Source organism: Corythoichthys intestinalis, chromosome 1 (genome assembly GCF_030265065.1).
Source record: "Corythoichthys intestinalis isolate RoL2023-P3 chromosome 1, ASM3026506v1, whole genome shotgun sequence".
In the NCBI taxonomy this organism is placed as follows: Eukaryota; Metazoa; Chordata; class Actinopteri; order Syngnathiformes; family Syngnathidae; genus Corythoichthys; species Corythoichthys intestinalis.
In genome coordinates, this window is record NC_080395.1 from 60,393,540 (window position 1) to 60,416,775 (window position 23,236).

The 23,236-nt window shown below is 39.0% G+C and overlaps 1 protein-coding gene across 6 annotated transcripts in view; it reads right to left on the bottom strand.

Moving 5' to 3' along the window:
• Window positions 1-23,236, bottom strand: part of myo9aa (myosin IXAa) — a 184,684-nt gene that overhangs the window by 155,833 nt on the left and 5,615 nt on the right. The gene's annotated exons all lie outside the window — the stretch shown is intronic.

A 23,236-nucleotide genomic window follows, 5' to 3' on the forward strand; every position in this document is an offset into this window, starting at 1 on the left:
GTTCTGGATGTCAGTAATTTTCTGGGGTACACTAAGTTTGGCAACAACACAATTAATGGGCAAAGAAATATCACGGTTGGTCTCATTATTAAGCACAACTGGAATTTTGTGTGGGAAACAGGCCGGTAGAGTAATGAGACAACTGTCAATAAAGATTCCACCCGGTAATGATGACAGGGTGGGTTGTTCAAGCAATGCCCATTTTTCATTGCTGACACCACTGACATTAACAAACCCGTCTAATACAACTTTTTGACCAGCTGGAATAACATCTGGTTTCCTGCTTCGCAATTTTACAAACCCAAACTGGTCATCTTGTTGATCCTGTCTAAATCGTAAAATCCTCAGTACTTGATGATAACCACAATAAGGGTTAATTGAAGGTATGGAGTCACAGTACTGTTCATAAAGTGGATCTAAAGTGTTAGTTCCAATCAGTATTGGGGTGTCGCTGTTGGAGCGAACATCTGGCACAACCAAGGCTAGAGTTTGAATTTGAGGTTCACAATCAATGAACTCTTTAGGAAATTGTACATTTAACTGTACATAACCAGCATAGGAGACCAAATCACCAGTTGCTCCTTCCACTTCAAGAATATCACTAATTGGGTGCATTATTTGGTCTGACAAGTGCAAATTGTAAAACGATTTTGAAACCGTGGTGACCTGTGAACCGGTATCGAGTAGTGAATTACATTCAATTCCATTGACTTTAATGTTAGCTGCAGTTTTGGTGCCAACAAGCCCTTTTGGAATTGTTCTTGTTTGGACCGTTTGGTGTTGTTTTATTGAAGTTCTGGATTTGTTCACAGTGTTAGTTTTGGGACTTTCTTTCACTTCTGTTCCCATTTGCCCCTCAATGGAAACAGCTACATGTTTAAATTATCTGCTGCGTTGCTCTTCTCCCAAGCTTCTTGTTTGGCTTTCAGCTCTTGTCTCTTGGCATTCACAAGTGCAGGGTCGGGAGGATTGTTGCAAGATGTTTTAATGTGTCCGTCCTCACCACAGTGAAAGCAATACCATGGTCTTGGTCGTTTGGACACAGAGCTAGGTTTGGCTGGAGATTGCTTCACACTAGATGATTCCCTCCTGTCACTAGGCTTTTTGTTTTTGGTTTTCTCTCCTTGGTTCATTGTAGGTTTATTTTCTTTGAGTTGCATTAATGTTGCAATTTGAGACTGAAGACTGACAAGTTGCTTCTGAATTTTCTGTAGTTCTGTAGGTTGTTTGTTCATTTCAGCAGTTGAGATGCTATCAGTCTTGTCACAAAAACTGATATTGTGAGCTTGGGTTTGGGCTTTGGGTTTTGTGAAGCCCAAATGTTGTTTCATTCGTGTGGCTTTTGTAGCTTGCTTATCTTCCTCTGTGCGCAGCAGCCATAAGAGTTCAGAGAAACTGGGTGGGTCTTTAACCTTACTTTCTAGCTGAAGCTGTCTTATAAGGTCATTATCCCAGCATCCCCTACAGAACTGTTTTAAAAGCTGCTTATCTGCATCAATGACTGAAATTGCCTTCATTTGTACAGATTTGTTCAAAACATTCTGAAGTCTTTGAAGATAGTTGGATGCTGCTTCACCAGCATTTTGGTTAAGACTAAGGAATTTAGCGAACAATTCATCACTATCCTCCACTGTAGCAAATGCAGCATCAAGAAGTTCTAAGTACGCTCTGGAACTTGAGTGTGGACCTAACGACTTGACTACACTGGCAGCTGGAGATGATAAACTGTCGACAATTTTCCTTACAATCTGTCTATCTGAAATTGTGGAATCAGCTAAATAAAACTCAACACTATCTCGCCAAGTGTCATAGTCTACTTCAAAATTTGGACATGGCATCCTACCTGAAAATGGTCGCAACCTTGCAGTGGAAATACTCTGCGAAGAGGTATCTGGGGTTTTGACAATGTGTTCGACAACTAAACGTTGCACTTCTGGTGGGATAATCTGTTCAGATGGAAGTTTTCTGTTGGATTCTGAAGTTACTGTGGCTGGAGCAATGTTCTCATTTACTTCTGAACTAATAGTTCTGGATGTATCAGGTTCATGTCCTTCAACATCAGCAGGCTCTTCGTTTGACTCTCCAATAACTTCCGTTATTCTAGTTAAGCCCTCTCTCAAAATATTCTCAAATGATTTACCACTTATTTTCGCCATGGTTTTAAGATCAGACAAAAATTTGTCTGCAATGTCATTGCCTTTCTCATGAGAATATGTATTGGCTAATGCATCAACATGGTGAACTACTGTGGTGTTTGCTTCGGCGGTTCTGTCAAATGGCAGCTTTAGAAATTCAACAGCTGCACCAGTTTTGAACTCTACTATTAGATGATCCGGCAACTGCGGAATTACAATATGTCTCTCTATAGCGCCATATTGTTTCAAGTAATCAATTATCTCCTCATCTACCACTGTATTAGACAAACCAGTGATAATCACAGAATTTGGGACCTTTACATTTTCTTTCTCAATGATGTCCATTTTTTTTTTTTTTTTAAAGGACACCCAAAAAATGTTTAGTATTCAACTGAGTGCAAGAATTACATAAACCTGATGCAGTGCAGTAATCGTATCAAAGTATCTCCTGGCTAGCTCGCCACTTTTTATGTAGCCCCTATCTATACCCTTGTGTATGTACACCGATAGGAGCTGCAATCTAGGTTCGGTTTATTTGGTTTGGCTACGATAACCACGTCTAACATCAGGTTTAGGTAATCGGAATGCTTTTTTTTTTTTGTATATTTTTTAATGAACAATATTAATAACAATTTTTTTAACAATTAGACAACAATGAATTAGAAATAACACACTATAAAATTCACAACAAGAAAGATAGAAAAAAAATAGTCTTGAGTCTCAGTCAATTGTTTTGTCAGTCAAAATTTGTCCAATATTAGTTGTAGTGGCAACTAATTCAATGTCTCAGTTTTTCTATTGCAATAGTTTTCAATGTTCGTTGGAGTGCACTCTTTTCGAAGAAAAAAAATGTATGTATCAGTCCGATGACTGATACAATCCTACCACACAGACAGTCCGTCTGTTATTCCAGAATTTTCGATGTTCTTGGTTCTTCAAATCACTCTGGGTTAGCTCGCCATCGTTGAATCCAATCTGATGATCTTTCTTTTTTTTCCAATCAGAAAAAAAACCTGACCTGTATTTAACACAGGTCTTGGGTTACAATCTTTTCAGTTTCAATGTTTCAGTTTCATTTTTGTTGTACAACTTTTTCAAACACTACTGAGTGTAAACACTCAAGAATATACTTCTAGTCATTTACAAAGCATTTTGTACGCAATAAATGACATTTCCATTAAACAACATTAATAATTACATTTCTTTTCCTTTCAAATGGAACTATAGTTTATACCATTTCAAACAGCAGTATATTTTGATAAAATTATCTCACCGAATAGTCTTAACTGACGACGCCTGGTCCTCTTCTTCTCACACAAGGCTTTTGGCCTGCATGAATAAGGCGCTAGCAGTTAGCCATGAATGCAAATTTAGCATTAGCGAATTAGCGAATTGTTTCCACATCTTACCGAGTGGTTTCTGCTCAATATTTTCACCACGTGACCGTCTGAATTCGCTTCACGCAACAGACGCCACACAGCAACAGTTGATGCATTTGTCAATTTGCTTTTTTTTTCTCTTTTTCTCATTTCTTTCTGGGCGAACAAAACTTTTCCCCCTTAGTTAGAAAAGCCAACGTTCCAAAAGGAAGTGCGCATGCGCTGACGTCATAGTTGTGAGTCTCTGACTTCATTCAAGTGTCGCTCATGCCCTCTATTGTTGTTATTGGGTATAACGCTTTAATATTTTTCTCTGGTCTACATTATTGGGTATAATGCTTCAATATTTTGCTCTGGGTTACAAGTTCATTTACAAAACTCCTTGTTTGCTTGTCACAGTGAATCATCTCAGAGTTGTCATAACAGAATGAAATATTTATTCTAAGTTTACGACAGCATGAGCCTGCATGATTGGCATCCCACTCTAATGGACAGGACTCTGAACTGTTGCTGGGTTCTGATGCATATTGAGGCACTCTTAATTGTTCAGAATGAGACTGAAATGAAGCAGACAAAAGGCTTCTTGGTGAACGGGACTTCAGCCCTGCTTATACCATCCAGAGTGCTTGCTAAGCTAAGTAATGTCCCTGTCACCGGGAATCAATCTGCCCATTCTAAGTTCTTACTTGCTGGACATTACAACTTACGGCACACATGGAATTTGGCTTCAGTTAAGATTGAAGAAAAAAAATGAAGTGAGGTGTCCCGACCAGAGGTTGCGCTAGACTTTTTCGTTGTCTGTCATTTTGACTGACAGTGTCATAAAAATCCGGTCATAATACTTTTTTACCCGTCACTTACATTTTTAAAATGATAATAATGACATATTCAATAGTATTTAGTTTTCATTCATTTTTAATTAATATTCTGTCCGAACAAGCTTAACAAGAGGCAAACAGACAGCAGAGTGCACCAATCAGCGACGGGCAGACGTGCCGTTAGCAAAGCGACGAGGGCAGGACGAGGGACTTGCGCGCGGAAGTAAACATACGAGGAGAGCGGAGTTTATTCAACATGGCAAGCGCGAGAAAGACTGTTGTCAATGACTCGTGTCGATGTGTTTTAGCTCATTTAAAACGGAATTTACCGCGGATTGGAACATATTCTCGGCTCTCCCGTTCGCCATCCGTGTTGTTGTAGAGACGACTTTCGGCGCGCAAGAGTGACGTTGCTCGTGAAGAACACGTCACGCAAATAAACAAATCTGATTTGTCAATTGATTTTGTACCTACTCGAGAGGCCGTTAATGGGCTGGGTCCCAGACTTTTCTCTCAGTGTTTGAAAATACAGGGAGAACAGTCTGGCTGTGCCAGGCAAACACTCAATTGCCTTGACATTTTTCCGAGTAAGGCCAACAACGTCATGCATCAAGAGAGACAATAGCTAATTAATATGCTCACTCGCCACCCTGTGGTCTGGGGTGTGAATTGCAACCTGTCAAAATGACAGATGGACGTCAATTTTTTCCGTCACCGTTTTAAAAAAACGGTCAACGACGGAAAATATTCGGTTAACACGACCCCTGGTCCAGACAGAGTTCACAGTTACAGTGCCTTGCAAAAGTATTCGGCCCCCTTGAACCTTGCAACCTTTCGCCACATTTCAGGCTTCAAACATAAAGATATAAAATTTTAATTTTTTGTCAAGAATCATCAACAAGTGGGACACAATCGTGAAGTGGAACAAAATTTATTGGATAATTTAAACTTTTTTAACACATAAAAAACTGAAAAGTGGGGCGTGCAGTATTATTCGACCCCCTTGCGTTAATACTTTGTAGCGCCACCTTTTGCTCCAATTACAGCTGCAAGTCGCTTGGGGTATGTTTCTATCAGTTTTGCACATCGAATGACTGACATTCTTGCCCATTCTTCCTTGGAAAACAGCTCGAGCTCAGTGAGGTTGGATGGAGAGTGTTTGTGAACAGCAGGCTTCAGCTCTTTCCACAGATTCTCGATTGGATTCAGGTCTGGACTTTGACTTGGCCATTCTAACACCTGGATACGTTTATTTTTGAACCATTCCATTGTAGATTTGGCTTTATGTTTTGGATCATTGTCCTGTTGGAAGATAAATCTCCGTCCCAGTCTCAGGACTTGTGCAGATACCAACAGGTTTTCTTCCAAAATGTTCCTGTATTTGGCTGCATCCATCTTCCCGTCAATTTTAACCATCTTCACTGTCCCTGCTGAAGAAAAGCAGGCCCAAACCATGATGCTGCCACCACCATGTTTGACAGTGGGGATGGTGTGTTCAGGGTGATGAGCTGTGTTGCTTTTACGCCAAACATATCGTTTTGCATTGTGGCCAAAAAGTTCAATTTTGGTTTCATCTGACCAGAGCACCTTCTTCCACATGTTTGGTGTGTCTCCCAGGTGGCTTGTGGCAAACTTTAAACGAGACTTTTTATGGATATCTTTGAGAAATGGCTTTCTTCTTGCCACTCTTCCATAAAGGCCAGATTTGTGCAGTGTACGACTGATTGTTGTCCTATGGACAGACTCTCCCACCTCAGCTGTAGATCTCTGCAGTTCATCCAGAGTGATCATGGGCCTCTTGGCTGCATCTCTGATCAGTTTTCTCCTTGTTTGAGAAGAAAGTTTGGAAGGACGGCCGGGTCTTGGTAGATTTGCAGTGGTCTGATGCTCCTTCCATTTCAATATGATGGCTTGCACAGTGCTCCTTGAGATGGTTTTCATAATGCTCTCTGCACTTTAAACAGAACCCTGAGACTATCACAGAGCAGGTGCATTTATACGGAGACTTGATTACACACAGGTGGATTCTATTTATCATCATCGGTCATTTAGGACAACATTGGATCATTCAGAGATCCTCACTGAACTTCTGGAGTGAGTTTGCTGCACTGAAAGTAAAGGGGCCGAATAATATTGCACGTCCCACTTTTCAGTTTTTTATTTGTTAAAAAAGTTTAAATTATCCAATAAATGTTGTTCCACTTCACAATTGTGTCCCATTTGTTGTTGATTCTTGACAAAAAAATTAAATTGCATATCTTTATGTTTGAAGCCTGAAATGTGACGAAAGGTTGCAAGATTCAAAGGGGCCGAATACTTTTGCAAGGCACTGTATCATTATGTCAAAACATTCTGTTTTAAAGCCATTCTTTTGGAGAAAAACTGAAAACTTAATTTTGGTCATGTTTTGAGAGTTCATTTGGAATTAGGTCTGATGACAGCCTATGCCACTCTGGACTTTAATATACCCTTACAGAGCCCCTCCTTGGTTATTCCGTCTGTGTGCTTTAGAGTATTGTCATGTTGGACGACCCAGCCAAGACCAATTTTCAACGCTTTAACTGAGGGAGGGAGGTTGCTGCCCAATATCTTAACATACATTGCACCATCCACCCCCACCTTAATAACATGCAGTTGCTCTGTAGGGACTGCTCGTGTACAGTGCATTACATTTCCACACGTGTATCATAATTGACAGATTGAAACTTTTGAACAACAAGTCTGTACGTGTAAACCTACACCACCCTCAGAAGCATCCACAGAATCAAGCAGCTGTCTTCTTGAATGGGTTCTGCATTTTCAAATTTCACAGTCTCACATCTTGTGATTTTCTTCTAGGGAGCTACTGTATATCAAAAGCAAAGTGAATGTCAGTTTGACCAGTAACGTGTTACAGCTTGAGGAGGGCATCCAAACTGCTCACAGCAAAATCAGGGGGAGATGCTGCAAAATTGCAGGGAAGCCTGCATCTGTAGCTGAAGGTGGTCATAAATGGAACCATACAGGTCGTCATCAAGTCTTTTAAACATGATAGTAAATTAAGTAGGGAAAAACTGCAAAGACTCCTTTCTTGGTGCAGTAAATATGAAGAATCATAGGCTTCTGTTTGAATAATCATCTTTTCAGCACTTCGGATTGCTTTGTAATTTTAAAGAACTTTTTAAAAGTGCATAGTGATTTCTCTGACATGTACCCATTCTTCAAACTGGGAGGGTGCATCTTGGCCAGAGGAAAGAGTTTATTTTTTAAGCCATTAAGGACAAATAACCTAAAATCAGTACAAATAACAGCTTCCATCTCAACCACGAGGCGTTCGCCACCGCCATGAAAACCAACTGGTTCCATTGATTATAACAAACTGCTCCCTGATCCTGGTCCGACTCAGCAGTGGGCGCCAGCATTCAGTCCTTTGGTGACACAAGCTGAACTGTGATTACGAGCCAAATTTATCAGGCCACTGCCATAACAATAATAAGGAAATGCCGCCAATACACTGTGAGGAAGTAGTGCATGGACAACAATGCAATACCAAGTTTTGCTTTTATATTAAAGTTGGTCTCGCTGCATCATTGATGTGACAACTGACTAGACCGATTCATGCAAGTTCATGTCAGAAAGCCAACAAATTTCAATGAACTGCACTACGGGGGGAACGATATGGCGATACAACAATTATCGATACAGTGATCCCTCATTTTTCGCAAAGGACTGAGGGCGTGAAGTTTGAAACGCGATTTAGCAAGGGATCACTGTACGTTGGTCAGGAAATCATTCTAGGATATTCTACCAAACAACTAATAAACAGAAAAACAATCCATCTTCATCCTTCTGCTGCAAGTTAAGCTCTAGTAGACGTCCAATCCTTTTAAACTGGGAGGGTGGCAGCAAATGAACCCGTCCCACTACAAACGGGCCCCTCCCACTTCTATGGCTGTCTGTGGCAGCCAATGCCAGGCAACGAGGTCATTTTGGGCCATTTGAGGTCATTACCTGTTGATTTTCAGTTACTTCCATGTTTATTTTGGGGCATTTTATGGGTCACTTCCTGTTGATTTTGGGTTCCAGAACAGCAAGTGACCCGGCAATGAATGGACAGTGACTCAAACTCAACAGGAAGTGACCTGTAAATGCCCTAAATTGAACAGAAATTGACCTGTAAATGCCCCAAAAATCGGAAAGAGCGACTGTGAATGCTGTGGTTTTGAATAAACGAACGTTCTTTCGCCCTTCCCAGTCTTATTGGATTGGGCGTCGAGCACCATCTATGGCAACCATAGAGTTAACTGAGACACTATTATGGTGGAAGATTTGGTAGCAACCTGTTGGTTCCTTTTTTTTTTTTTTTTTTCAAACATTGACACCTTTTTAAAACAATATCTCGATTCTTGGCATGAGTGTATCAATAACCTTTTAGGATGCAAAGTATCACACTATATCACCATTTCGATATTTTGTCACACCTCTAATCTGCACCAATTCTGTCAAGAGGATGGTCAAAAATCCAACCAGAAAATTTGGGATGGCTATCAAAAACACCTAATTAAGTAAAAATTACCAAAGAACGTCAAACCATCCATCCTCAACACCGCTTATCCTTGTCAGGGCCGCAGGGGACCAGGAGATATCAAAATTGCTGACACTTTTTTGTTAGCCCATAATAAAGTCATAAAAGAACTAAACTTCATGAATGTTTTGGTGAAAAAGTAGTATCTGTTCCAATCACCAGAGAAAAATCAAGAGTTTTGGAAATAACTGAACTCGTGAGAGCCATAACATCTTCACGAGTGTACGTTAACTTTTGATTATAACTGTAAGTGCACCACTCTCTGTGCATGTATGTAGGTATGTGTAAGAAATGTAGGAATAAGAAAAATTGGAGCAACAGAGAGGACGTTTAGACACAAATGTCAGTTTCCTGAAAATAAAGCACTTGTAAGGAGACAATGATCATTAAAAAGAAATCTTTGAGGTTTCCTTCTAAATAGTTTCTTCAAGCTCCCATGTTGTTATGATTCATAAAATGTTATCAACAATTTCTCGGAATAATACTAACCTTTAATACAGGGTGGAAATCTCTCCACCGCTCAATTTGATGTGATTATTCTTACATGTCAATTCAAGTCTATTCATTTATTGCTACTTATACTTAAATGTAAATGTAATGTAAATTCACTACTCATAAATACACATATCGCTTAACAGCAATAAAAGACAACACACTAGCGCTTGGTAAAAATAACAATGCGTCGCAATCCCTCCTCCCTACTACTTGAAATTCTGGATAAAAACTCAATAGTAATACAAAAACAAAGCCGAAGCTAATGGCTAAATAAAATACACTATTTCATGTTACTAACAAGCTGCATTCCAAAATGCCAGGTCCATGGTGATTTGATAGAATTCAATAAAAGGCAGCAATAAGTGTGAAAAATGTTCTCTACGAAACAACATCCACAAAAACCCAATTCCCAGTGTTTCGCACGAGTCAAATTAACATCCCAAGGGCATGCTTGAAATTTTTTTTGAAAGAGCATTCATAACAACTGTAAACTGCACCGCTCCTTTGTTATAGTCATAGAAACCTCCACTTCCTTTGTCCACTCCCAGGAAAAAGACAAACACTGGGTGAGACAGGAAGTACAGCTTAGGGGGTTCAGCATTACAACATAGTATTCATATCATGTTATTTACCTTTATAGAAAACCAAATACTTTTTTTTGTTTAAGGCAGGCAACATACATTATTTTAAAAATTAGGGGGTGACATATAGGCAACTTCAAAGCAAGCAAGTCAAACTTCCAAATTTATGATAGTTGTTTAGAAAATATGTTGCATGGAAAGAAAAGGTTTTACAGGATAAAATACAGAAGAAACAATTGTAAATGTAAACTTTTTTCACAACCCAAAATTCACAGCTGTGTTTTTCAACCACTGTTGATATCTGGTAGCATATTTATGGATATGGTAATGTTTGGCTAAAAAAAAAAGAGCTGGGAAACTATTCTGGCCAACTGGTTCTTCATGCAGTTGTTACTTAGGCATATGTGGCACATCTCTGGCATCCTCTTCACTGCTGTTCTTGTTAAGTACAGTACTTACACAAAAGGTGCATTTTGAGTGATCCAATAAAATGTTGACCATTATATTTGAGGACTTCCACAATACAATGAGGCCACTATAAAAATAACTTTTACATTATTTGTAAGTCCAGAAAAAGACCACATTAATAGTGTAGACTACGCCGGAACATATGGGAAACCCCATAACAACTCCAAGGCACAGCATTTCTCTCATTTTAATGCCTTACTTACTTCATACGGAGGTAGTGTAAGGCAGTAAATGTAAGGACATGTAGGTATGTTCAAATTTTAACACAACTATTGCCAGATAAAAATCTAATCTAGAATTATCATCACAACTTAGCCTATACTCAATAATAGCTAGCAATAGAAGCAACAAAATTAATTAGTGCACGTGTGCAAGGCATTGATCATGCAGCTGTAGTAAGATGCACAGCTACTGTATAACCAGGGAATTTAGAATGGATTGTTCTTTGATAAGTACCTCTTTATTTGGATATTTATTTCAGATTACTGTATCCACCTTGCTACATATGTCTGGTGGGTCACCCAAGTGAATAATCTTCATTTGATGATTTTTCAGGTAATTTCACCATCACAAGGTTAAACTAACAGAGCAAAAATGTTACATGACCTTCTCCTAAAAGAGCAAGTTTAAAGTGTTTTCATGATTTTTATTTTTATCGCGAATGGGTGCAACATTTTAGAAGCATTGATGTAATGTCTAAAACAAGACCTGCTCTTGGACTAACCTCACATTTACTTTTATTGTTTTGGAGTGTGGATAATGTTTTCCAGTCAGACTCCATTTTAGAGCTGGAAATATCAATATGACGCTCTAGCTTTTGGCCAGTTAAGTTGGAAAAGTACTCCACCCCACACAAAAAAAGAGCTTGCTGATGGAAGTCAGAAATCCATCTTTAATGATAAGGTTTTCATTCAGAATAAAAGCAACAAGTGGATCACAGTCCTATATTGTACTAAAAGTGTGGATAGTACATTTACTCTTTACTATTAGTAAAAATCTAATCTATATCAATAATTTAAAAATCAGTGCAGATTTTAATACACAGTAAAAAAGTATGAAACACATTTGGCAACAACATCAACACCCATATGTTGCAGCTAGGAAAACAATCACAAACAAATGCCAGATAAAGCAACCGCATGATGACACATCTTTGCTATGAGCACGACTGACATTTGATGACTATGATATGGCAATTCCTGCTATGTTAAAAACAAGATGATGGAAAGCACGTACAGTACTTTCTCTGAATTTGCAAGGATGTAACTGCCACACTGCAGGACTGTTTTGAGAACACACAGTGGAGTATCTTTTAGGAGGCGGCTACATGTGACAAATATCTTGACCTGGAGGAATACACCAACTTAGTCATCTGTGACTAGGCATGTGATATTCTGACGGTATGATAACCTTGAGCCAAAATATCACTGTTTCATGGTATTGCAATTACAGCTAAAAAATGTGTCACTTTGAGATATCTGGGTTTTAAAAGAAAAATCCATTGAACAGGATTATAATTTTTCAAATTATATTAGTAAATTGGACCATAAGTATAATGTATATTGTATAATGTAAATAATATATATATATATATATATATATATATTATATTATATTATATATTCCAAAAGAAATGAAAATAAATGCAGTCCCTCAAAAACACCTCGAACAAAAATATTTTGAATTATTTTCCATAAAAAACACGTGTGCATGACTCATATCATGTTTATATTATACACACACTCTCTTTCTCAACACAGACAATTGCCAGAGAGGGAAAAAACACTGCTAGACACACTAAACATGCTGGAGTTAACTCTCGCAGCTGGTGGAAAACATTCATGACAAAGTTTACTAACCTTTAGTTTTGTATAAAAGCGAAATCATATTGGAAACAAACATGTTTTAAGTGTCGGTTGGCCCTCCACCTCTTTTCTGTAGCAGAAGTATTCCCACACCAGCGATTTCGTTTTCTTCGATTGGGGAAAAAGTTCAGGAGTTTCACCTCCTCTAGCCATCGTGTAGCACAGCCGACTCACTGACACTGAGCAACAACCGGTGTGGGAGGGTTCAGCCTTACAGCAGGTAAAGCGAGGGATTTCTCCATGCATTTTTCAGACATAAAAAATAGCTAATACCTTAGGGACGGTATGACAGAATTTTTTTGCAATTTTGAAACCTTGATGTTTCCAGACCACGGTATACCTTGAAACCGGTAATCGGCACATGTCTATCTGTGACAATAGTAAATGCATAGATGCAATGGTTTATAACACTTAGGTGCCATAACAACGAAAGACACTGGATGTGTGCTGAAATGTGTGCATTAATGACAGAAGCGTAGCGTTTAGACCAGGTGAGGCCACAATTTATAATCTGGCCAGGAAAACCATTCGAAGGGCAGCAAGGTGGTAAAAAAATGTAATGTGCAGAATAAGATCCCTGGGAAAGTGCTGAGGAACTGTGCAAAGCAGTTAAAAGATGTTCTTACAAGCATCTTTAATACTTCGCTCAGCCTTGCAGTGGAGCTCCCTATGCCTCAAAAAGCCGCCATCCTCTTTTTGCCAAAGAAGCAGAATGTAGTCAGCTATAGCAACTGTTGACCTGTGGCTCTCACTCTCGTTATTATGAAATGTTTTATGAGACTTGTAATGCAGCACAAAAAGTCCTATGTCTCTGCTTACTTGGATCCTTTACAGTTTAACTACAAGTCAAACCGCTCTGACGAGGATGCAGTTACCACAACAATCCAATTCCATTCTGCACCATTCTGTTGTCTTATTTGCTTAAGTTTGGCCCATCATCCCACAGCAGCTCGAGGAAAAACAAAAGTCACTGATCACCGACACTAGCATGATCTGTAACTAGGTCCACAGCTTCGTGACACAGTAGCACTTAAAATTCATGTTTTTGGCCTCTTGAGCAGATTATCACATGTAAAGGCACCACAAAGATACATCAATAAAACGCCTTAAATTAAGCACTGTGAAAAAAAATGGAATTATCATACTTGTGAAATATATTTAAATCATTTATGAAATTTATGGTTTATTCACATATATTCAACTAGCAGTATTGCCTGGCATTGCTCGGGTTTGTGTAACATGAACACAACATAACCGAATGGCAGATATATCACTTTCCTTAGAGATGCAGTTGTAATGTAGTAATAGTAAAAGGACATCATAAAGGTGTTAATGAGCAATCGCTGTTCCATCAATGTATGCAATATTGTGGCGAGTGACGTGGATAAGGAAGACTGACAGTTTTTATGTTTCAAACTTGCTGCTCTCGTCCCCCATACACCACACGAACCCAAGAAAAAGTGTCTTTATTGAACAGAAAATACCAGAATATACTAGTATAACAATGGCAAATACCACTCTCAGTCATGGTTGCCACAAATACCAATGAACCATTGCAGGTGTAACACACCATAGATAACAGTCGATACAATATGAATATCCAGCCAAAATAAATCCCTTAGTAATATTTTGAAAATTGTCAATTTTATCCAGCGTCTTGTTGTGGCGTACTCAAAACTACAACATATAATCAGAGCACATTTAAATTTGTACATGAAACTGTAAAGTTTAAAAGCCAACTGCGACATAGCAATCGCAAGAGACGTGTCTTTTGCCCCCCCCCCCCCCCAAAAAAACCAAAAAAAAACAGCACTGTCGTCTCCGCAATCAGGGATTTTTTGGGAGTTCCGAATTAATTTTCTGCACTAATCCGTCAAGCCGTAGGGAATGCACACACACACACACCCACAGAGAAAGTTCCATTTTATACATAAGTATATTTTGTTATCTTTAATCCACTTGTTTCTGTTGTCTGTTAACTGGGATTGATACGCTGCAGTAAAAGAAGTCATGGGACAGTTGAATCCATTACAGACAAGTCTAGAGCCAACCTGCACCAGTTTTATTGTAATGGCAGGTCGTCAATTGTGAAAACCGGGTTAGGATGTTCAGCATAATTTCGAGCACATCTGTTTAGAGGATTAGAAAAAAAAACATGACTGTAATTACAGGGAAACATTACCGAGCCTCTCACTCTTTCTTCTGAGTAAGGGGCCCGAAGGTTGTCTATCTGCCTGCTACAGACCGCAGTCATTTTGAAACCTGAGCTCAATCCCTTAGCCTAAGTTGCAGTCGACAGACAAACAGCTAGCTGTTGTTTGAAGAAACTGAAGTGGGCTGTGTACTTCCAGAACATGACAAATTTTTTTGAAGAGTACTGAAGAGCTCAAGTAAAACTAATATCTTGCTTTATGACACATCCAAATGTTGCCCAACTAGTATTTGAAGCAGAGTTGAAACAAATATTAAATGAGTTGTCACTTGAATGTTCACGTCTCACAAAAGGTTCCTGCAAAGATACGATTAACATGTCCACTATACTTCATCCAAGTCTTTCTTACATCTGCTCTGGGGGAGCTATTAATAGAAAGCATGTTTTGTTTTGTTTTGTAAGCTCAGGTTTCATTTTAGTTTCATTATGTATATGATTGGAGTACCACAGTAATAAAAATAAATAAATAAAAGGCAACTCTCTGACCAAGAGAGTTGCCTTTTTGTTGACAAGAGAGAATGTGTCACATTTTATCTGCAAAAATGGCAAAGGTTTTAGCTTTCCTTTCCTTTATATACTTAATGAGGATATCAATTTATAAAATAGTTGAGTAAAATGTATTTTTTAACTTTCAAAATGTTTTTAAAGGTTTTAATTCATAATTACCAGACACTTTTTATTGAAGAAACTCGTATGGGAAGCATTATGGAAATAGTCCAAACTGAAAACTATGCAATACTTTACTCAGATAAAAACTGTCAAATAAGTTTTAGATTGGAGCTATTTAAAGAAAACACAAAGTCATTCGAAAAAAACAAAAAACAAAAGAGAGCCTTTTTTCTCTATTGGTCTACACTCTTGAGGAAAACGTGGTCAAGACTGGACATTAAAATGTCAGTTTTGACAAATGTGACCTATTTTCAATTACCATTACTGGAATCCTTAAATTTGAGTTTTGGATTTGCTGGAGTCAATTTAGCATCATTATCATCAGGATGTCTGACTTCAATCGTTCAACAAGTCTATGAAGTCACTGGAGTGAATGCTTATTGTTAAAAGCATGAGTGGATAATCAGTGGCAGAGCAGGTGGCAGCCAAAGGACAGCAAGAGGGGCTGGACATTGTGGCACACTGGGGCATGAATGACAGAAAGAAAAGTATTCAATGAGAGGTTGAGATTTGAACTATAAATGCTGAAAATATTAAGGGATGTCCCGATCCAGGTTTTTGCACTTCTGATCCGAGACCGATATTGTTTTGCACTTCCGATCTGATACCGATACCGGCCTATCTGAGCATGTATTAAAGTTTAAAGTTATTTAGCCTCCTTACTTAGTTGTCAGACTCATGTTGAAAAGAGTTTTAGTACTCTTGATAACAACCTGCCAGCTGAATTAGGTGAGTTTGAATAACACACAATGGTTGGTAACAAGAAACTGACCATTTTTATTCAGTGACAAAAACAAAACATTCTAAATAACAAACAGAAATGGCATAGTCAGTCAGTAAAACGTGCAAATAATATTGTAAACTGTCAGTGGAAAATCCCACAAACTTCCCAAGCTGTTAGATGCTTTTAATGTTTCGTGCATTAGTTACAAAAATTGTATAAAAAGCCTCTCAGGTTTAAATAAACGACTATTTCAGTATCAAGTTAACATTTTAAAACAGTAAATAAAATACTCAAGTCCCCATTCTGTATCAGCAGCTTTAAACTACATTCAGTTCATTTAATTTTGCGAATCAACTGTTAAAGTTGTTAAAATTGCTCCCGTTATTCCATAATTTCCCTTCTGTCTACTTTTGACATGTGAAACTTTTAAAACAGTTTTGATGATAGATTCAAGTCAAGATTTTGCCGATTTAGGAGTATTTTAGATAAAAAGTTAATTAGGTTCGCTTGGAAGGTTCAATACAACAGCCTACAAGGGAAGTCTCCTGCTTTAAGAGAAACTGTTTACTAACGCATGTAGTTTCCAATGCAAGTGTTGCCAACGGCATCGAGTGTGTCATTTTGCATCTAGTTCTATATACATATGATATCTATTAGACAAGCATGACGTTTATGCTGCATTGCAGAGAAGTGGGAAGTCGGATTTATCCCACTCGGATGGTACCAGTTCCGACCTCAAAGCATTCCAAGCAAATGTAAACAACAATGATGGCTGATCGCGACGAGGTGTTTTTTTATTTTGGCCATCCATAGACATTCTGACCTCCAGCGAACCTGCCTTCCTATAAGCGATCAAATAATAGAGGAAAAACGACGGCTGCGTTATAGCCCACACTGTAAACTGCCTTTTTTTTTTAGTTACACCCTTTGCTAATCGTCTATATAAAATCATAGCACAACAAAGATGATGTCGGACTTTTCCGGCCTCCGACTAGGAAAATATCATTGGAACGCCACTCGAACTGGGAGGTCCAAGTCGCGAAGTCGGAGAAAAAAATAACTACCCCGACTTCCAAGTTGTTTCAATCTGACGTCACTGGACAAAATGGCGTTCAAGAAAACGTATTGAATGATAACACAATGATGAAGTAAATCAAGTTTATTTGAGACGCCATGTATTTTTTTCCTCATACAATGAATTATCTTTGTTGTGCTATGTTTTTATATTGACGATCAGCAAAGAATGTAACTAAAAAAAAGGCAGTTTACAGTGTGGGCAATAATAAAACCGTCGTTTTTCCTCTACTATTTGATCGCTTATAGGAAGGCAGGTTCGCTGGAGGTCAAAATGTCTTTGGATGGCCAAAATAAAAAACACCTCGTTGCGATCAGCCATCTTTGTTGTTTACATTTGCTTGGAACGCTTTGAGGTCGGAACTGGTATCAGACCTTCGAGTGGGATAAATCCGACTTCCCACTTCTCTGGAATGCAGCATAAAAGTGTTGGATGGTGCGTCTTTACTCACGAGAGATAATGGCTCGTCATCCAGAATGAATTCTTCGGCAATGACTCTTGTTATTCCCTGGGCTTTGGGACTGTCGAGTGCCAGTTTGTCACGCATAGCAAAAGTTTCTGCCAGTGTTAGTTGCGTAGGACCTTTTTTTTGTCTTCGGTTTTCTTAACATACTCCTCATATTGTTTGTGGTGTTATTTCGCTAAAAGCTTGATTAGGTTGGTTGTATTAAAACGTCTTACAGCTTTACCACCACGCTTGACTTTATTTGGCATATGTTGCACTCTGCCTCTTCGTCTTTGTCGTCCTTTAAGGTGAAATGATCCCACACAGCTGACATTTTTACCGATAAAGTCTCTCGGTAAATTGGGAGACGGTAATGTAATGTGTTGAAGGAGTGCCGTAAAATGCAGACCGGATTTTAGGGAAACCGAAGCAAAAACTGGAATGGATTATGTAGATCGGTGCGCTGGAAAACCCGGACCGGATTTTTAAAAAACTGGATCGGAAGTCTGGATCGGAATTTTTCCGTGTCGATACTGATGCACATTTTTTTGCCCATATCGGTGTCCGATCCGATCCAAATATCGGATCGGGACATCTCTAGAAAATATAACTCATTTTTTTTAAACAAGGTGAGTTTTGTGAAAACAATCCAAACTTCCCATTTCATTTATAATCAATACAGTTTATCCTATTCTGACTATTTTGCCAGGGCTCATCATCCTACTACAGTGTATATCATAGTTATTGGTCAAATTTCAGAATAATGTCTGGGAAACCTATGTCATTCAGACATTTTACTACACTGATGGAGTAGATTATGCAAGAGAAGCATTCCAGCAACCAGAGCCCATCTCTGGCTGCACATGGAATCAACCTTATCGCAGCCTGCTTGTTGTCAACCACAACTATCTCTACTTTTCCTCCCCACTTGCCTCCTTCTGACAGTGCCCAGACTACTGTATACAGGCAGAATTGCTCATTCAGATAAGAGCTGTGTCAGAGACTAAACTTTAGTTATGCTCTGGATTATCTTGAACAGTAAACCACTGTAAGGTGTTGAATATAGTTCAAATTATCATTTTTGGAGGCCGAGAGTGACAAGATTTCACAACTAAGAGGCAGTGCTGCCTCTTTACATTGGCAGTAGTGTGTAGTATTACACAAGAGCACATGCCTGAGGATTAGTTATAGGCCCTGTCCTGTCTGTACCATAAGACTGCAGAGGCCGCTACCTATTGTCAACGCTACATTACACTATACACCCAAATATTCTGCAAATATAAAGAAAAGAAAAAAATGTTTTATTGTTTAGCAGCATCCAGAGGAATCTATTTCTGCAAACATGTAGTTAAAAGTCATGGGAAAAAATATAGAAATGACATAAGTAATGATGACATGAAACTGCTTTTATTGAGCCAACTAATTGTTTACACAATCTCAGCTAACACATGGTTCAAACACGATTACTGAGAGGTACTCAACCAACACAAAAGACACAAACACTTCTCCCGCCAACCAAGGCCTGCATTTAAATAGAAATGCATTCAGGCCGAGTTTTCGGTGAGATCAAAATTGATTGTTGTCGTCGCCATTTTCGGTATTAATTAGAAATAACAATTTAAACTCATTTCGCAGAAGCAAGATTTCAGAGAACAAAACAAAGAACTTCTCTGCATCTCTGTCCACCAGTGAGTTAATGATGGGAAATGCAAAATGCTGGGAAGTTGAGCCGCTGAGGCCAAAGCCTCCCTCATATAATGACCTACTGAAGAAAAGGGGGCTTTGTTCAGTGCATCACAAGCAGGTTCCTCTATAATGACTTCATGTGCATGCCAATATATTTCCCTAAACAATCCCATTACGCGACTACTACTTTTTTCAGGACATCTCCATCATGTGAGCTAGCAATGTGTGACTTCAACTCTAAGCTGTGATTTAAAGATATGAAAAGGTTCCTAACATATTGATCAGGATGGGCTTTAAAATATATACTTTTTGAAAAAAAACTTGTCAAATTGTAGAAAATGTATTATATTTCTATATACAGTGGGGCAAATAAATATTTAGTCAACCACCAATTGTGCAAGTTCTCCTACTTGAAAAGATTACAGAGGCCTGTAATTGTCAACATGGGTAAACCTCAACCATGAGAGACAGAATGTGGAAAAAAACAGGAAATCACATTATTTGATTTTTAAAGGATTTATTTCCAATTTAGCGTGAAAAATAAGTATTTGGTCACCTACAAACAAGCAAGATTTCTGGCTGTCAAAGAGGTCTAACTTCTTCTAACGAGGTCTAACGAGGCTCCACTCGTTACATGTATTAATGGAATCCTCTTTTAACTCATTGTCGGTATAAAAGACACCTGTCCACAACCTCAGTCAGCCACACTCCAAACTCCACTATGGCCAAGACCAAAGAGCTGTCGAAGGACACCAGAGACAAAATTGTAGACCTCCACCAGGCTGGCAAGACTGAATCTGCAACAGGTAAAACGCTTGGTGTAAAGAAATCAACTGTGGGAGCAATTATTAGAAAATGGACGACATACAAGACCACTGATAATCTCCCTTGATCTGGGGCTCCATGCAAGATCTCACCTCGTGGTGTCAAAGTGATAAGAACGGTTAGCAAAAATCCCAGAACCACACGGGGGACCAAGTGAATGACCTACAGAGAGCTGGGACCACAGTAACAAAGGCTACTATCAGTAACACAATGCGCCGCCAGGGACTCAAGTCCTGCACTGCCAGGCGTGTCCCCCTGCTGAAGCCAGTACACGTCCAGGCCCGTCTGCGGTTCGCTAGAGAGCATTTGGATGATCCAGAAGAGGACTGGGAGAATGTGTTATGGTCAGATGAAATCTTTTGGTAGAAACACAGGTTCTCGTGTTTGGAGGAGAATGAATACTGAATTGCATCCGAAGAACACCATACCCACTGTGAAGCATGGGGGTGGAAACATCATGCTTTGGGGCTGTTTTTCTGCAAAGGGACCAGGATGACTGATCTGTGTAAAGGAAAGAATGAACGGGGCCATGTATCCAGATATTTTGAGTGAAAGTCTCCTTCCATCAGCAAGGGCATTGAAGATGAGACGTGGCTGGGTCTTTCAGCATGACAATGACAATGATCCAAACACACAGCCAGGGCAACAAAGGAGTGGCTTTGTAAGAAGCATTTCAAGGTCCTGGAGTGGCCTAGCCAGTCTCCAGATCTCAACCCCCGTAGAAAATCTGTGGAGGGAGTTCAAAGTCCGTGTTGCCCAACGACAGCCCCCAAAACATCATTGCTCTAGAGGAGATCTGCATTGAGGAATGGGCCAAAATACCAGCAACAGTGTGTGAAAAGCTTGTGAAGAATTACAGAAAACGTTTGGCTTCCATTATTGCCAACAAAGGGTACATAACAAAGTATTGAGATGAACTTTTGGTATTGACCAAATACTTATTTTCCACCATGATTTGCAAATAAATTCTTAAAAAAAAAAAAAAAAATCAAACAATGTGATTTTCTGGGGGGGGGGGGGGGGTCCCCACATTCTGTCTCTCATGGTTGAGGTTTACCCATGTTGACAATTACAGGACTCTCTAATATTTTCAAGTGGGAGAACTTTCACAATTAGTGGTTGACTAAATACTTATTTGCTCCACTGTATTCCATTTGGGAATAATATGCAATAACAAAACCAAACATCCATCCAGGTAATTTCTAATTTCTATATTACTTGTCACTCGGGTTGTGGCTTGTTGTATCACATCTTACTTCTAGACAATCAGCCTTTCCACGACTTTTCACGGCGGGACATCTGGCTAAAACAGTGTTCCTTTAGCCCTCCTACAACTGCTCCACTTATGTATGTCTCAGTTCAATTTTCATGACATAGAGGTCGGATGACCATGATGTGAGCGTCCATACAGCACTTGCATCAGACATACTGGTATATCCAATTTACATCCACATATGAACGAAGGATGGTTTGGATTCGGGAAAAAAAATCTGAATTGTATTGTTCACAGTCCATGAAAACAAGAAAGGTTATAGAAAATAAAATTAACCAGGAGTAAGAACACACTATAGCCTGATTGTGAAGTCACACTACTGAAAGCTGACGGGTAAAAGAAGTGAATTGACCCAGATAAATCTGAGGGAACATGTAGCAAATAACCTTGGTGAAGTCAGGTGTGTAATAAGCCTCTCAAGCTAATTAGTAATTACTATATCGACTTATCGGCCAATATATAAAATGGCCAACTATGGATTTTCAGTGTGCCATTACATGGCGTTAACATTCATTCACACTGTCTTGTTCCCTCTCTCGCCCTCTGTAAGCCAATTAAGCTCTCTGAGGGAGGCGGGACTCGCGCACATACACTCAGACTGTATGGAGCATGATGGTGGGCGATACCGCCTATTTTGGCAGTGATTTGGTCCAAGTAAGTACAGGGCCTATATTGCCAAAACAAAGGCATGTAGGTGCCTCATTGACTCGTTACGTTATTTTTCATGACCTTCAAGAGTTTCTGTGATGATTAATCTATATGTTGTTATTTTATGCCAATTATACGAGTGAATTTCAACTCTTCAGACAATCATATAACGTGAATAGTGTAAGACGGAGGTCCCAGAAGTGATCTTGTAGCCCAAACAGATCCTGTACATCCACCGGCACGGCTCCTTCCGAGTTTGGTAAATCAGCTAGCTCCTTTTGATGAGCCCCTTCGCTTGTGTGTTTTAAGTGTCAAATATCCACACCATCACAATTCGCAATGGGCAAAATGGCGAATGGACAGCACAAACACTGTAGCCAGCACTATAATTTTTTTTTTTCCATACGCTAGCCAGGTCGGGAATGGGGTTTGTTTTATTACCTTGCCTGAAATATTTTTGTAGTTTCCCCAGAGCAATTGCGAAGCGCTTAACTTGCAGCCCTGCCACACCCTTACTTTCAATGTAAATGGCATGAGATGCCAAGATGTACTCTGATCAACGGAAGACAATTGGTGACCTGGCAATGATGTCTTTCAATACTGATGTTTTAAAATATATATAATTGTAAGTACTTGTGATAAAAATTGGCCGGGCTGAAAAATACCTTTAATGATCATGCAGTCTAATTGGCCAACCCTAGTATGAACAATAATCAGAGGTTTGTGGTCGGGATGTCCCAATGCTGATTTTTTTTTTTTTTTTAACTTCGGAACCAATTTTTTTCAAGATATGTTTTGCGATACCAATGCGATTCCTATATTTTTAAATAAAAATATTTTTTAAATTGAATCCAGAATATTACATGATGCTCTGTTGCTATCATTTGTTTCTAAAAAGCAGTAGTCTCACTCAGCGGACATGTTTGCCTTGTGGTTTGATTTACAGCAGCCGAAAAGCACGATGGTACTGAAAATATGCAACTACTGAACTGGATCTGATCTTACCACCAAATCCGATACTCTATGAATAGTCGTATCGTGTGCTGATACAGATACTGAGTATCGGATTGGGACATCACTAGTTTGTGGAAGATTAGATCACAAACCAAATATGTTCAAGGCGACAAACAAAAGAACTAAGATCTTGGAGATTCAGCCCCAATTCATAATTTATGCTCATATAGACTCAATCCATAGTGACAAAACAAAAACATAAATTAAAATTTAGAAGGAACTTTTTGTACACTTTTTTAAATTTAGCTAGGCATAAAACTAATGTTCTTGGGTGTTGTAAACATAACCTTATATGATTGGTATTAATAGGCGCAATTGTGATTGGTTGTACCCCACCTCTCACCCAGAGTTAACTGGAAT